Source organism: Sciurus carolinensis, chromosome 14 (genome assembly GCF_902686445.1).
Source record: "Sciurus carolinensis chromosome 14, mSciCar1.2, whole genome shotgun sequence".
Lineage (NCBI taxonomy): Eukaryota > Metazoa > Chordata > Mammalia > Rodentia > Sciuridae > Sciurus > Sciurus carolinensis.
In genome coordinates this window covers 62,850,320-62,866,724 of record NC_062226.1, presented here as the reverse complement: position 1 = coordinate 62,866,724, position 16,405 = coordinate 62,850,320, and positions in this window count along the sequence as shown.

The following is a 16,405-nucleotide window of genomic DNA, read 5'->3' as shown; positions in this document are numbered from 1 at the left end:
ATGATGGATTACGTTTATTGATTTACGGATGTTAAACCATCCTTGTATTCCAGGGATGAACCCCACTTGATCGTGGTGCATGATTTTCCTAATATGTTTTTGGATACGGTTTGCCAATATTTTGTTAAGGATCTTTGCATCTATATTCATCAAGGATATCAGTCTAAAATTTTCTTTCCTTGATGTGTCTTTTCCTGGTTTGGGTATGAGGGTGATATTAGCTTCATAGAATGAGTTTGGTACCCTCCTTTTCTATTTCCTGGAATATTTTGAGAAGTATTAGAATGAGTTCTTCTTTGAAGGTCTTGTAGAACTTGGCTGAGAATTCGTCTGGTCCTGGACTTTTCTTGGATGGTAGATTTTTAATGGCTTCTTCTATTTCATTGCTTGATATTGATCTGTTGAAATTGTGTATGTCCTCCTGTGGGAGAAGCATATGTCTCTAGAAATTTGTCAATGTCTTCAGTAGTTTCTATTTTGTTGGAATACAGATTTTCAAACTAGCTTCTCATTATGTTCTGTATCTCAGTGCTGTCTGTTGTGATATTTCCTTTTTCATCATGAATTTTAGTAATTTGAGTTTTCTCTGTCTTTCTCTTTGTTAGTGTGGCTAAGGGTTTGTTTATTTTTTTAATTTTCTCAAAGAACCAACTTTTTGTTTTGTCAATTTTTTGAATTGTTTCTTTTGTTTCAATTTCATTGATTTCAGTTCTGATTTTAATTATTTCCTGTCCCTGTCTTCTACTCCTTTTGCTGTTATTCTGTTCTTCTTTTTCTAGGGCTTTGAGCTGTAATGTTAGGTCATTTAGTTGTTGACTTTTCATTCTTTTCTGGAATGCACTCCATGCAATGAATTTTCCTCTTAGTACCGCTTTCATAGTGTCCCAGAGATTTTGATATGTAGTATCGTCATTCTCATTGACCTCTAAGAATTTTTTTTATCTCCTCCCTGATGTTTTCTGTTATCCATGTTTCATTCAATAGCATATTATTTAGTCTCCAGGTGTTGGAGTAATTTCTGTTTTTTATTTCGTGATTTACTTCTATTCTCAGTCCGTTATGATCTGATAGAACACAAGGCAGTATCTCTATTTTTTTGCATTTCCTAAGGGCTGCTTTGTGGCATAACATATGGTATATTTTCGAGAAGGTTCCATGTGCTGCTGAGAAGAAAGTGAATCCGCTTGTTGATGGATGGAATATTCTATATGTGTCTATTAAGTCTAGGTCATTGATTGTGTTATTGAGTTCTATGGTTTCTTTGGTTGGTTTTGTTTGGAAGATCTATCTAGTGGTGACAGCGGTGTGTTGAAGTCACCCAGAATTATTGTGTTGTGGTCTATTTGATTCCTGAAATTGAGAAGGATTTTTTTGATGTACAGGGATGCACCATTGTTTGGAGAATAAATATTTACTATCATTATGTCTTCCTGATTTATGGTTACCTTAAGCAGTATGACATGTCCTTCTTTATCCCTTCTGACTAACTTTGGCTGGAAGTCCACTTTATCTGATATAAGAATGGAAATCCCTGCTTTTTTACTGAGTCCATGTGCGTGGCAGGTTTTTCCCATCCTTTCACCTTTAGTCTGTGGATGTCTTTTTCTGAGATGAGTCTCTTGCAGGCAGCATATTGTTGGGTCTTTCTTTTTAATCCATTCTGCCAGTCTATGTCTTTTGATTGATGAGTTTAGGTCATTAACATTCAGGGTTCTTATTGAGATATTATTTGTATTCCCAGTCATTTGGGCTTATTTTTGGTTTTTAATTTGGCTTGGTTTCTCCTTTGAGTGGTTTTTCTCTAGGGTAGTTCCTCCCTTTGCTGACCTACATTGTTGTTTTTCATTTCTTCCTCATGGAATATTTTGTTGAGAACATTCTGTAGCACAGGCTTTCTATTTGTAAATTCTTTTAACTTTTGTTTATCATGGAAGGATTTTATTTCATCTTCAAATCTGAAGGTTAGTTTTGCTGGGTATAGGATTCTTGGTTGGTAACCATGTTCTTTCAGAGCTTGAAATATGTTGTTCCAGGCCTGTCTAGCTTTTAGAGTCTGGGTAAGTTGTGGAGTTCTTCAAAGTCATTTTTAGTCAATCACATGGTCATTCTGCTAACTAGGTTTTCTTAATCTGGGGCTCATGGTTGATTTCACCAACCCAAGGAACCCTGTAAAACTGAAATTCTGTGTGTAGGTATGTTTTTGTAGAGGGAGGGTCCATAATAGTCAGGTTCATGGGGAGATTTATGATTAAAACAGTTTAGAACTTAAACTTATGTTCTGGCAACTTCTCTGAGCCCATGTTAGAACTGTACAAGTAAGAGAGGCTCATTATATCATTATAGACACATTAATAGAAAAAAGGTTTATAGACACATTTTTGGGTGTGTGTGCTAGTGGAGGTATTGGATTGTTTGGTGGAGTATAAAATGAGACTACCAGGCACTGGGTTTGATTCTCAGCACCACATATAAATAAACAAATTAAATAAAGATCCCTCAACAACTAAAAAACATTTTTAAAAAATTTAAAAAAAGAGACTACACAGAGAAACCACTCAAGGTGTTGATAACATTTAGCTCAAATTCTCTTTTTTTTTTTTTTTTTTTTTTTTTTTTGTGGTGCTGGGAATTGAACCCGTGGCCTTGTGCTTACAAGGCAAGTACTTTACCAATTGAGCTATCTCCCCAGCCCTCAAATTCTTTAATAAAAAACTTCATATGTTAGAAAAACAATCTAATTAGAAAATAAGCAAAATCCATGAACCAACATTTCACTGAAGAAGATATACAGATGGCAATAAGTATATGAAAAGATATTCAGCATCATTAACCATTAGGGAAATGCAAATTAAAATCACAATGAGATATCAGTATACACGTATCACAATGACTGAAATATAAAGTAGTAACTGGTGAGAATAAAGAGGAAACTGGGTCAAAAATATTTTATTGGGGAATGGGAAATGTAAACTGGTATAGCCATTTTCTTTTGTTTTCTTGTTTTTAAACTTTTTTAGTTATACATGACAGTAGAATGTATTTTGACATATCATACATACATGGAGAATCACTTCCTATTTTTTTGGTTGTACATGATGTGGAGTTACACTGGTTGTATATTCATATATGAACATAGAAAGTTATGCCTGATTCATTCTACTGTCAGTACAACCATTTTCAAAACTGTTCAGCACTTTTTTCAAATACAACTAAATATGCAACTATTATATAATCAAGCAATTGCATGTCCTCTTGTGCATTTATTACAGAGAAATAAAACATTTACACAAAAACCTGCACTTGAATGTTAATAGTAGCCTTAATCATAATAGCCCCAAACTAGAATCACGCCAGATGTCTTCCAATAGGGGAATGGTTAAACAAACCGTGATACATCTTATTATGAAATATACCTCAGAAATAAAAAGAATGAACTACTGATGAAGACAATGACCTGGATGAGTCTTCAGGAAATTTTATTGAGTGAGAAGAGTCAATATTAAAGCTTACATTCTGTATGAGTCCATGTATATAACATTTTAAAAATGGTAATATTTTAGAAATGGAGAACAGATTAGTGGTTGCCAGGAGAGTTAAAGTAGGGTGTGTGTGTGTGATTGTAAAGGGCACCATGATAATCTTGTGGTGATGGAAATATGACTATATACTAATAGTATCAAGATCCTGGATGTGAACCTGGCGTGGTAGTGCATGCCTGTAATCCCAGCTACTTGGGAGGCTGAGACAGGAAGCTCTCCAGTTTTGGGACTCCCATGTCAACAACAACAACAACAAAAAGATCCTGGCTGTAATAATGTAATTTGTAAGATGTTATCATTGGGATAAAATCTGTGGATGAGGATCTTTTGGTATTATTTCTTACAACTGCAAGTGAATCTACAACTATCTCAAAATAAAAAGTTTTTAAAAGTGTATTATTCACTCCCAAAGAAAAAAGATTTGCCACCGCTGGAGGTATTCCAAAGAATATGCTCTATAAGGAGAGTTTCAAAGTGATTGGGGCAGGGATGGCAATATAGGACACTGTGAAGTCTCCTCAGGGACTCTTGGGAAGAAACACAAGTCACCTGGATGTAGCAGCTCTGACGTGCTACATCCAGGTGATTTTTCAGCCCCATTACCTTAGCCCATTACTGTTGTATGACTCTGTAACTGAGAAGAATGTGACTTTACAGTACCTTATAGTGTTTCAACCCACTACCTTCTAGCAATTGAGACTCCTGTCTAACCTGGAGTTACAGTGAGTCCCATAGGTAGAGGACTCAGTCCCACAGGACTGCCCCCACTTCAAATGCCAATTCCAAGTCCAAGTATGCCATACTTCTGACTATAATTTGGGGAGTCTTTGAGTTCAACAATTTAAATGATCCTTTGAGTTTAAAAAATTTCTAGAGTGGTTTACAGAACTCGGGAAAGCACTTCACTTATGTTTGTTTTAAAGGATGCAACTCAGTAACAGCCAGATGGAAAAGAGGCAAGGTCTTCAGATGTTAAAAACTATGTGCCTATAGCATACCATGTATAATTTGCATAGAGCTCCCCTGGGAAGAAGCACTGGCAGGAAGCAAAAGAGGGAATGAAACCAATAGGGCCTTTTCTTTTCTAAGCCTAAGTTTTAAGCTGGAGGTTTGAATGACAGTAAAATTAAGGAACAGCCATATCACAGAATCTTCCTGAACTAAAGTTAAAAGGCTCAATTTTTCAAAATCTTTCTGAAGATGTCAAAGGCACATTGATTCCTTTGGCCTCTACCAGAAACTTCTCGGAAACCACAAAGTCGTCTCTGGCCCCCACCCACTCTTCCCCGCACCACGTCAGTATTCGTTCCATGTCCCGAGGAGAGAGCACATACGGACATGCTGAGAGTATTTGCTGGCCCGGCAAATCTGTATCCAGCCTGCTTCTTCCTCCCAGGGTGGCCTCTGGGGCCACACCAGGGTACCACAGGATGCTTGGTGCTGCTTATCAGTTTGGGATAGAGAGGACAGAGAGAGATTATTTGGAGTAGCAGCCTCTAGAATCCCTCTACTGCACACTTCCCTTTTTCTAGTGAAAGAGAACTTGGTAGAACAAATAAGAAGGACCAAGATGTGAAAGCATAGCAGCAATTGGTTAAAAACAAAATGATAGCAATGCAGCAATCCTAAAAAAAAAAAAAAGCAGCAACAAAAGGATAAACGATTAGTAATATTTCTAAAATAATGATTGACACAAGAAGTGCTGCAACTGAGAAACCATGGATTTATAATTTTATTTATTGAATATTATGCACTAGTCACTATGCTAAGCATTTCATATGGAAGATGTCCTTTAGTCCATTCAGCAAAGCCACAAAGTGGGTAATATAATTTCCATTTGACATGGAAGAAATGAAGACACACAATTAAGCCACTTCTCAAAGTCACATAGTACAGGAAGGAGACAGAGTTCAAATCCAGGTGAGTTGATTTCAAAGTCCACCCTCAACACACTCTGCTGACAACTCAAAACAATATTGGAAATGTCAGATGACAAAATATCCTCTTACCAGATGAGGCGGTAGAAGCTTTGTGATTTTTCAAGCATTACATGACAGCCAGACTTCTCAAAATGCTGAATTGGTGAATTTCATAAACTCTAGTAGTTATGGTTTAGATCTAGAATGTGCCCCAAAGTCTAGAATGTGCTGAAGGCTTGGTCTGCAGTGCAGCAATGTTCAGAGAGAGGGCTTTTAGGAGATGATTCCATCATGAAAGCTCTAACCTCATGGGTGGAGTCATCCATTTGATTGATTAATAATTTGAATGAGCTTTTGGGGGGTGGCAGAAACTGTAGGCAGGTGGGGCATGTTTGGAGGAAGTAGGTCACTGGGGTTGTGCCCTTGGGGCTGTGACTGTATCTTGTCGTGGCCCCTTCCTCTCTCTCTCTCTCTCTCTGCTTCCAGGCTACCACTAAGCAACTTTCTTCCACCATGCCCTTCCATCATGATGTTTCTGCCTTGGAGCCAGCCAATCGAGGGTAGAAACCTCTGAAACCAAGAGCCAAAATAAACCTTTTCCCCTCCAAGTTGTTTGGTCACAGCAACAAAAAGCTGACTAACACACTAGAGATCTGCACATTTAAATTAGTGAATACAAACTTGAGTTACCCTTAGTAACTCAATGAGTTACTGTTAAGGAGTCCTTTCACTCATGTAAACATTGAAAGTCTCTGGAATTGAGAAGACTTCTGAGGATCCAAATGACTCGCACTTTATGTATTTTGAGCCACTGGGGAAATCTTAAACACTCCGGATCACACTTTGAGAAATCTTGAGAAATACTGACATATAGAACCTAATCAGAATTGCGGGACACTTTCTGGTGGATTCCTCGGGATTGGTTGGAAAAACTCTCCAGAAAGTCAAAAGTCTGTAGGAATTTGCTCAGTTAACACACACACACACACACACACACACACACACACATACACACACACACCAAAAAAAAAAAAAAAAGAAAGAAAAACAGAAAAAAGAAAAAAGGAAAAGGAAAAAGAAAAGAAAAAAATAAGAAAAAGAAAAAAATATAGGGCTATGGTATACCTGACTGACTGACTGCAGTGATCAGAGAGGTCTCTCTAGGGACATTAATTCAGGACCAGGTCTTATAAATCAATTTACGTTATCCTTTTTAGGCCTGATGCCTCTGAATTTGCATGCCTGGAAAAGAACTGGGGAAAATGCCTCACCAATAACTTAATTATATTTTCCCCAGTGCCTTGGAGAGACCCTCATGACATACAATGTTTAAATATAGATGGTTTCAAGCTCTTGTTAGGAGAGGGTTTCAGTAATTAAAGAAAATAGGAATTTTATTCAGATTCAACATTTCCCATTTGTAATTATCCTCTTGAAGTCCCTTTGTAATTATTCTTTTTTTTAAAAGATCTTCTGTATTAGCATATTCAATCTAAATTGTTTAATTAGATGATGGTTTGCTCATATTAGAGATGAATAAGTTTCCTATGTAACCCTAAAAAAGACTGTTTTGTATTTTGAGAAATTACAAAAAAAAAAAAAAAGCAAAAAAAGACAGGATTATACAGACATTGCCATGTATGATGCAAATTTCGCATCCATGCTTTAAAACTTTCTGGAATTATCTTACAGGCTTACACCAATTGATCACTTGCATTTTGCCATCTGCTCCTAACTAGCCTCTTTGTCAATCCACTGAACACCTAAAATGTGCTAGACAATTATTAGGATCTGGGACAAGGTGAAGCAAAGATAGTGAGTATCTTAGCTTTCATGAGCTTATAGTTTTGTGGACAAATATTAATCAAATAATCATGCAAGTGAGTGTGTACTTTCAAAGTGCAATGAGTACCAGGGAGCAAACAATAGTTTCAAAAGAGAGTGGCAAAAGAATGAGTGTTTGGAGAGAATTCTCCATAGTTTATATCTTTATAAGACATAAATAAGAAGATTCAAATAGAAATTGTAGAACTGAAATATAAAATCATAAATAAGAATCCCAACATATGAACCTAACAGAAGAAAAGAATAAATGAACAGGAAGATAGAATGGTAAAAATTCTGAACAGAGAGAAAAGAGACTGAAACAAAACAGAAAAACAGTGCTAAATGATCTGTGGAACTATACAAAAGCCCCAACATTCATGTTATCAAAATCTTGGAAGGAGAGGAGAAGGAGGGTGGTCTGAAAAATATTCAGAGAAAATTTGACAAACACATCCAGCTAACAGATTCAAGATGAGCAAACCCTAAATGGTAAATCAAAGCAGTCTATATCAAGACAGTGTAGTCAAACTTCTGAAAACTAAAGGAAAAGTCTTGGAAGTAGTGAGAACTTACTTAGAGGGAAAACAATCTGAATGATCGTTTCTTATAGGAGGCCAGTGGAAGTGGCACAATATTTTTCAAGTACTGAAAGAAAAGAACTGTCAACTCAGAATTCTATATCCAGCAAAAATATCCCTCCAGAAAGAAGGGAAAATTAAAACATTCTCAGATGGAAGAAAACTAAAAGAATTTGTAACCAGCAGACATACTCCAAAAAATCATGACAGGAAGTTCTCCAAACAGAAAGAAAATTGTAAGTGAGAAGAATTTCTAAGCTTCTTTCTTATATTATAGAAGAGACATTTGGTATTTTCTAGGAAGCTTTTGGGTGTGGTGGCAAGACCCTTCTAGAGGATCTTGGGGCAGGATGAGAGAGGAAACTAAACTAAAGTTGAGCCAGAATGTTCTGGAGCTGAAAGCTAAACTTAGAACCTTTCGGTCAGGTCCTTCTGATAGAAAAAATATTGGAGAGTTGGGCCCTGAGTTCGAGTTACTGACAGGCTGTGAGACTTTCAGCAAATCATGTAATTTGCAATTCAGTTTCAAAACTATAAAGTGGCCCACTTAACAGTATGGGTGCAATAAGCTGAAACATTCTATAAGAGATCCTCCGTAGGCACCCTCAAGTTGTTACAGCAGTGCCACCTGGGGACTTACACAACCTACTGTTCTACTCTATCCTGTTAGCATGGGGTTGCCATTTCCAGTTATCTCATGGTCTAGGATGACTGCTGGAACTCTAGTCCTCTTCTCTGACAGGGAAGTGGGAGAAAAAAGGAAGGGGGGGGCGGGTAAAAGGTCACATCCCACCAAAGAGTCAGCTCCCTATAGCTGATAAGCACAACCTAATGTGCTGAATTTAAGCGTGTTAGCTACAAGGAGGACAGAGAAGTGTAATCTTTTAGTTAGCCTGACTGTATCCAATAACACAGACATCCGTCAGTAAGAAAGGGCAGTGGGATTGGGGAAGGTAGGATTGGGTAATTTACCAAGGGTTCCCTGGGCAAAGATCTGGTCTGGATGGTCAACAGAGAGAAGTTGTTCAAGAGGTGAGTTATTTTTCCTATAGCAACATGATGTTTTGATTTTTATTCTGTCAGATGAACATGAACATATTTTGCCTGTAGAAGAGACTTTTTCAAGGCTCTGTTTGGCCCAGTGTAGAAGACTGGAGGTTTATAGGGAAAACAAACAACCCAGCTGGCCACTGGGCACACACAATAAATTATCGCTGGGTTATGGGTAACAGCAAAGTTGGTGTGAGAAGTAATTCTCATTTTTCTTCCTCTTTTATGAACACAAGGCCACAGAAAGTCCTTCACAATGACTGTTGTTTTAGCACCAGGGTTCGGAGTGGCTGACTTGTAGGGAATTTCAGAGTAGAATGTTATTTGCCATTTCTCTTATCTGGAAGATGAAACTGGGACAAGACAGTAATGTGTTAGGTGGGAATTTTGAGCTCTAAGGGCTCAAGATCTTTTCTACTTCCTTTTTCTTTATCCTTCATGACCAATTGATAATGGTCATTTGATAATGGTCAATTGATAATGTTGGTGATTTTTTTTTTTTTTCAAATGTCTTCTACCTTCCTCCTCTCCTCTCTGGTCACACTGCTAAGGAGTCTGGATTACTGCTCCAGCCCTTTCTAATAGTCTCCCACACTCATCTACTCATCCTAAGCTACTCATCCTGCAGAGCAGACAGTTCTTCATCAAATGTATTTTTCATTTCGTTCTCTACTTACTCAAAATCCTTCAACTACTTCCTCTCTTTACATGCAATTATCCATTTATTTTTATTTTTTGCAACCTTGGGGATCGAGTCAGGGCTTTGTGTGAGGCAGGTAAGTACTCTACCATTAAACCACATCCCCAGCCCCAATTATCCATGTATGAATAGGCCTAACAGTAAAAATTTGGGGGTTGAAGGTATAGACTACTCAGATATAGGAGTGTTATATTTCTCTGTAAAATGGCATGCCTATGCATTATTTTCATGTTTATTTAAACTGAAGACTAATTTTTAACCCTTATGCCAAAATAAATAGCATAATTTACTGTTTTGTCTTTCAGCTCATTTATTTCCTGTAGTATAGTTCTTTTAGCTTTCCGATGTGAGGTACATGTGTCTCTTCTTGGCAGTTGGGTAGATGTTTGTTACTACTTTCCATACTATACTCATTCCTTCATTCACCCACTTGTTAAATATTCTAACAAGTAGGTTTTGGAGAATTGTTTGCTCAGCAGGCCTTATGGTAACAGCTGAATTTTTGTTTGTATTTCAGTCAAGGTGCTGTTACTCAAGTTGCTGTGGATTGTTCTTGGCTCTTCATTTACTTAGCTAAATTCTATCACTTTCCAAGGCCCAGTCTAGTTTAAATGCTATCAGGAAGTGATCTCTTTACCTCTCCACCCTTCATATTGGTTCTGCATGTGTACAGCAGTGTGATGCAACTATGCCATCAGAACCAGTTGAGTGTAAGTGACAGAAACCCAGTTCAACCTGAGTTAAACCCAGGAGGGGTTATACAGATTTTCATGGCCAAATTGTGGCAAGGGCAGGAACTGACCTTTTGGATCAGCCTGAGCTATGTGTGTGGCACCAGTGAATCCAGACCCATGGTAGTTATTACCCCCAGTGTTTTTGCCTGAGAGTCTGGGGGGGTGGGGACTATTCACTCTCAGTATTTCTTATGGGCCTTCCATTTAGTTTGAGTCACCCAAATGCCAGTCTGCTTTAGAGAAGTTCATGGAGCTGGTCACTAGGGCTGATCAAGGCAGGAAGACAATTTGGGATGAGCCTCTCATTACAGTTTTGATGTTGAGACTGTAAGGTATAGTGGCTAAGGAGGAAGTTGGGACTAGTTCATTCAAATCTTGTTACTCTAGCTTATTAGCTTGAGATCACCAATAAATAACTTTATTCTTGTGTACCTCAGTTTTCTTGTTGTTGAGTTGGGAATAGTCTGGTACATAGTTAAATCTTAGTCATCTTCATGGCTACCGACTGATTAGACGGAGCACAGCAGACATAGGCCCTGACCTTGGAGCAAGGAGTGGGAACTCTCTGCTAAGTCTTTGGTTGCTGAAGATGAGGAGATGTTGAGGGTCCTAAGGAAGGGATCTGGGAGACTGAAGTGATTGAGGACACAGTGGGGCTCAAATTTTGAGTTTTTACCACCAATAAATATTTTAATGTTTTAAACAACTGATACCACTACACTTGTGGGACAGGCTAAATATCAGCCCTGGGGACAGCCACTGTATTTCTTTTTTTTTTTTTGCGGGGATTGAACCCAGGGCTTTGTGCATGTGAGGCAGGCACTCTACCAACTGAGCTATATCCCCAGCCGCCAGTCACTGTATTTCACAAGCCAGTTGCTGTTGTGTAAGCTGTACATTGCTCAGCCCCAGAAGCACAGTTCACCCTGGGCCATTGTAGATGTGTGTGGTTATAATGACCATTTCCCTGTGAACAGCAGTGAAGTGTCACAAGGAAAGAAAAGAGTCTTCTCTGATTGGCAGTACACTGCCATATGAGATAGTGGGAGGAACAGCTACTGGGAAGATTACAAATACAACCCACCGAAAGTGCCTAGAATAATGCAGGGGCCCAGTGAGACCTGTGTGTAAGTCAGTTGTCGCTCTACCACTGAAGTGATACTGACTCAGTGACAGCACGCCAAAAAATAGTTATTTATCATGCAACGTTGAACTTGCTATATCATGCCGTTTGCCATGTAATGTGAATTAACATTTTAAAAAATAATAATAGTAGGGGCTGGGGAGGTAGCTCAGTCGGTAGAGTGCTTACCTTGTAAGCACAAGGCCCTGGGTTCAATCCCCAGCAACCAAAAAAAAAAAAGAAAAAATTCTAGAGACTGCGGTGGTGGCTCCGTGGTACAATGTATGCTTAGCAAGCATCATGCCCTGGATTCAATCCCCAGCACCAATAAAATGCGTAAAAAACAATTCTGTTTTTCTCTTAAATAGTACAAAACCTCAAATATTCAGAAAAATTGTAGGAAATGTACATGGAACATCTTGGTGCCCAAAATCTAGATTTTAAATTTAATAGTTTGCTCTATTTTCTTTGTCACTACTTTATCCAATTCATTTCAAAATGCATTTCAAGGTAGGTTGACTTCACTCTTAACCAACAACATGCATATTGTTAGAGTTCAGTATTTATTTGTGTTTCTTTTTTTAAGGGGAAAGTCATGTACAGTGAAATGTACAAAGTTCAAATGTGTCCTATGATAGATTTTGACAAATGCATAATATGACTGTGTAGCCCAAACCCCATCAATGCACAGATTGTTATCATGACCCAGAAAGTTCCCCCATGCTGCTCTCCAGTCCCTGATTGCTGCCACAACCGCTGGAGGTGACTGCTATTCATTAGAGCAGTTTTCCATTATCAACTAGGTTTGTCTGCTCTGAAGCTTTATATCAATGGATTGCTACAGTATTCATTTTTTTTGGGGGGGGTAAAACTTCTTTCAATCAACATAATAGTTTTGAGATGGATCCAACATTGTGAGTGTATTAGTAGGTCTATTCCTATCAGCTGACGAGTAGTGTTTCATTGTATGAATATAATGCATTTTTAAAAGCATTATTCTCTTGCTGATAGACACCTGGGATGTTTCTGATTTGGAAAACCATTTATTATGAATAAAATGGCTGTCTAAGTCAACAATCCTGTGAACAGAGACAGTTTTATTCCTTCCTTTCTGATCTCTTCCTTTCTGTTTTCTAACATTGTGAAAAATCAATGTAATTCATCATATTAACAGATTAAGGGAGAAAAACTATTTGAGCATTTCAACAGACACAAAAGAAGCATTTGACAAAATGCAATTTCCATTATGCTAGAGTCTCACAGCAAATTAAAAACAGAAGGGAACTACCTCAATATGATAAAGAGCATCTTTAAAAACTCCATAATACTCAATGGTAAAATATTGGTCTTTTCCCCATAATATCAGGAAAAAGGTGCTTTTGTTATCTCTGGTGTAAGCTCCAATTGATCATGATTATTACCATTTTTATGTATTTCTACATTTGACTTATTAATATTTCACTGAGGATTTTTTCGAACGTCCATGAAGGATATTATTCTGTAGTGTTCTGTTTTTTAAAAAATTCCTGGACAAGCTTTATCACAAGTCATAGGAGTCTTATAAAATAAGCTAAGAAACATCTCTACTTTCTGTAAGAGTTTGTGTTAATACTCTTGTTAGTTTTTCTGTGAATCTTAGAATTCAAGAATTCACCAGTCAAATCAGCTGGATCTGAAATTTTCTTTCTGGGGATATTTTTGGTATCATTCATTTCCTTAATAGATTTGAGAATATTCTTTTCTTTATTTACTTTTAAATCATTTTGGTGTGTTTTATTTTTCAAGGAATTCGTACTTGCATCTAAGTTGTAAATTTTTTATTCCCACAAAGTTGTTCATAGAATTCCCTTTTTGTCCTTTAAATGTATGTTGGATCAATGGTGATATGTCTTCCTATACTATTATATTATTATTATTATTATCATTATTATTATTATTTTCCCTACTGGGGATTAAACATTCCCAGCCCTTTTTATTTTAATTTTTAAAAATTTTGAGATAAGGTCTTGATAAACTTGAGACTGACCTCCAACTTACGATCCTTGTGCCTCAACCTCCCAGTAACTAGGATTATAGGTGTGTGCCATTGTGTCCAGCTACACCTTCATTCTTGAGAACTTGTTTGGAGGTGCTAGCAGGGGAGTGCAGCTATTCATATACCCTTGCTGAAGAATGGTTCTCCTCTATCAGGAAAGGTTGTCCTCTTCCACCAAGAGCACAGCTTTGGGAGGGATGCACATGCAGCACTGAGGAAGGAAGGGAGCACTTATTTAGCCAACCAGGTCAGCCAAATCAACCCTGGTGATCAATGGGGTGACAGATGTCACAGATAACTCTCACATACTACACCTTCATTTCTGATATTGGTAATTTGTGTTTGTGCATGTCCAATTGTTCCAGTTTGTTGAACAAACTGCCTTTGCTCCATTGCACCACTCTCTATTCTGTTTCACTGAGATATTTGTCCATTCTTTCACCTGGACCACACTGGGTTAATTACTCTAGCTTTACAGTAGGTCTTGACTTCAAGTGATGTCATTGGCAGACGATGTGGTCATCTATGTAGAAAATCTAAAAGAATCAACAAAAAAAGTTGGTTCTTTTCCTTGAATATTGTGTTGGGTATTCAGGGTCTTTTTCTCCTTCATGTAAACTTTAGAATCAGTTTGCTGAAATTTATAAAACAACTTGCTGGGATTTTGATTTTGATTGCATTTAATTTGCAGATCAAGTTAGGAAGGAATGACATCTTAAAAATATTGAGTCTTTCTGTCCACATTCCATTTATTTAGTTCTTTGATTTCTTTCATCAATTTTGTAGTTTTCATTATATGGATCTTGTACACATTTTGTTAGATTTATACCAAAGTATTTATTTTTTTGGAGGTGGTAATGTAAATGATATTATGTTTTAAAATTCAAATTCTACTTGCTCTTTGCTGGTATCTGAAAAAGTGATTGAGGGTACGGTATAGCTCAGTGGTAGAGCACAAATACAAGGTCCCAGGTTCAATCCCAGCACCAAAACCCAAATCAAACCAAACCAAACCAAACCAAAAACAACAACAAAACCACAAGACTATTGACTTTCACAATTAACTTTGTATTATGCAGACTTGCTGTAACTGCTTATTAGTTCCAGCAGCTTTTGTTGATTCTTTTAGATTTCCTACATACATGATCATGTCGTCTGCCAACATTTGTTTTTTCCCAGTTTATATACCTTTTATTTCATTTTGTTGTCTTATTGCATTAATTAGAACTTTCACTACAATGCTAAAAAACTGTTGAGAGATCACATTGTTCTTTTCCTGATCTTAGTAGAAAAGTTTCTGGTTCCTCATCAAGTGTGATATTAACTATAGGAGTGTTGTAGATATTCTTCATTAACTTGAGGAAGTTCTCTATCCTTAGTTTTCCAAGAGTTTTTGTCATGAATGGGTGTTTATTTTGTCAAATGCCTTTCTTCATCCCTGTGATCATGCAATTATTCTCTTTTAGCTTATTGATTTTTGAATGTTGAATAAGCCTTGCTTTCCTGGGATAAATCCCATTTGGTTGTGGTGTATAATTCTTTTTATACATTGTTGGATTCAATTTTCTGAGAGTTATTGGCTATGATTTCCTTTTTGTTTTTGTTTTGATATCAGGATAACACTGATGTCATAGAATTAGGAAGGATTCCTTCTGCTTTTGTCCTCTGAAAGAAGTTGTAAAGTATAATTTCTTTCTTAAATGTTTGGTAGAATTCACCAGTGAATCTATCAAGGCTGGGTGCTTTCTTTTTTGAAAGGTTATTAATTTATGAATTCAATTTCTTTAATAGATATGGGCCTATTCCAATTATCTACTTTTTCCTATGCGAGTTTTGGCAGTTTATGTCTTTCAAGGAATTGGTTTATTTCATCTAAGTTATCAAATTTGTGGGCATAGATTCATTTATTATCCTTTTACAATATTTGGGTCTTATCCTTTAAATGTGCATGGGATCTGTAGTGATGTTATCCTCCATCAGTGTTTTCTGCTGCTCCACTAAGCTCTGTCTGAATTTTCTCTGTGTTTACCCATCTTTCTCCTTCTCTCTGACTCTCTCTCTCTCCAATCAGTTTTGTTTTGTTTTGCCATACTAGGGATTGAACCCGGGGTGCTGTAAAACTGAGTTACATACCAGCCCTTTTTACTTTTTATTTTGAGACACAACGTTGCTAAATTGCAAGGCTGACCTCAGACTTGGGATCCTCCTGCCTCTGCCCCACCTGTACCTGGAGTTATAGGTGCTGCCGTGTCTGGACATCTCTCCAATCTTGAGGGCAGTGGTCTGCTCTTTGTTCTTCCCTCTCCTCCAGATCCTAGAAGAGTTGTTGATGTTTCTGTCTGCTTTGGTTTATTTATTTTTGTATGTTTGGGTACTAGCGATTGAATCCAGGGCACTACCACTGAGATACATCCAAGCCCTTTAAAATTTTTATTTTGAAACAGAGTCTCACTAAGTTGCTGAGGCTAGCCTTGAACTTGCAATTCTCCTGCCTTAGTGTCCCGAGTTGCTGGAATTACAGGCATGCATGCACCACTGTATCTAGGCCTGCTTTGCTTTTTACTTATCAGGATGGAGTAGTGACTCCAAAGCTCTTTTCTTGTAGGACTGGAAGCTGAAAATCTGTTCTTTCTTTTTCTCAGTGGAGCTATTTATTGATTTTGTTATTGTTTGCCAATTTTAATTTTCCTCTGCACTTCTTTTCATTTACTTCTGCTCTTTATTACTTTCTTCAATCTACTTAATATAGATTTATTTCAGTTTTCTTTTTCAGCTTCTTCTGTTAGAACCTTAGGTCACTGCTTTTGTGACACATTGTATTTCCAAAGATGGTCATAATGACTCTCATCCCACCTGCTCTCCTGAGCTTTATTACATTTAATTCATCCAGGATGGAGTCT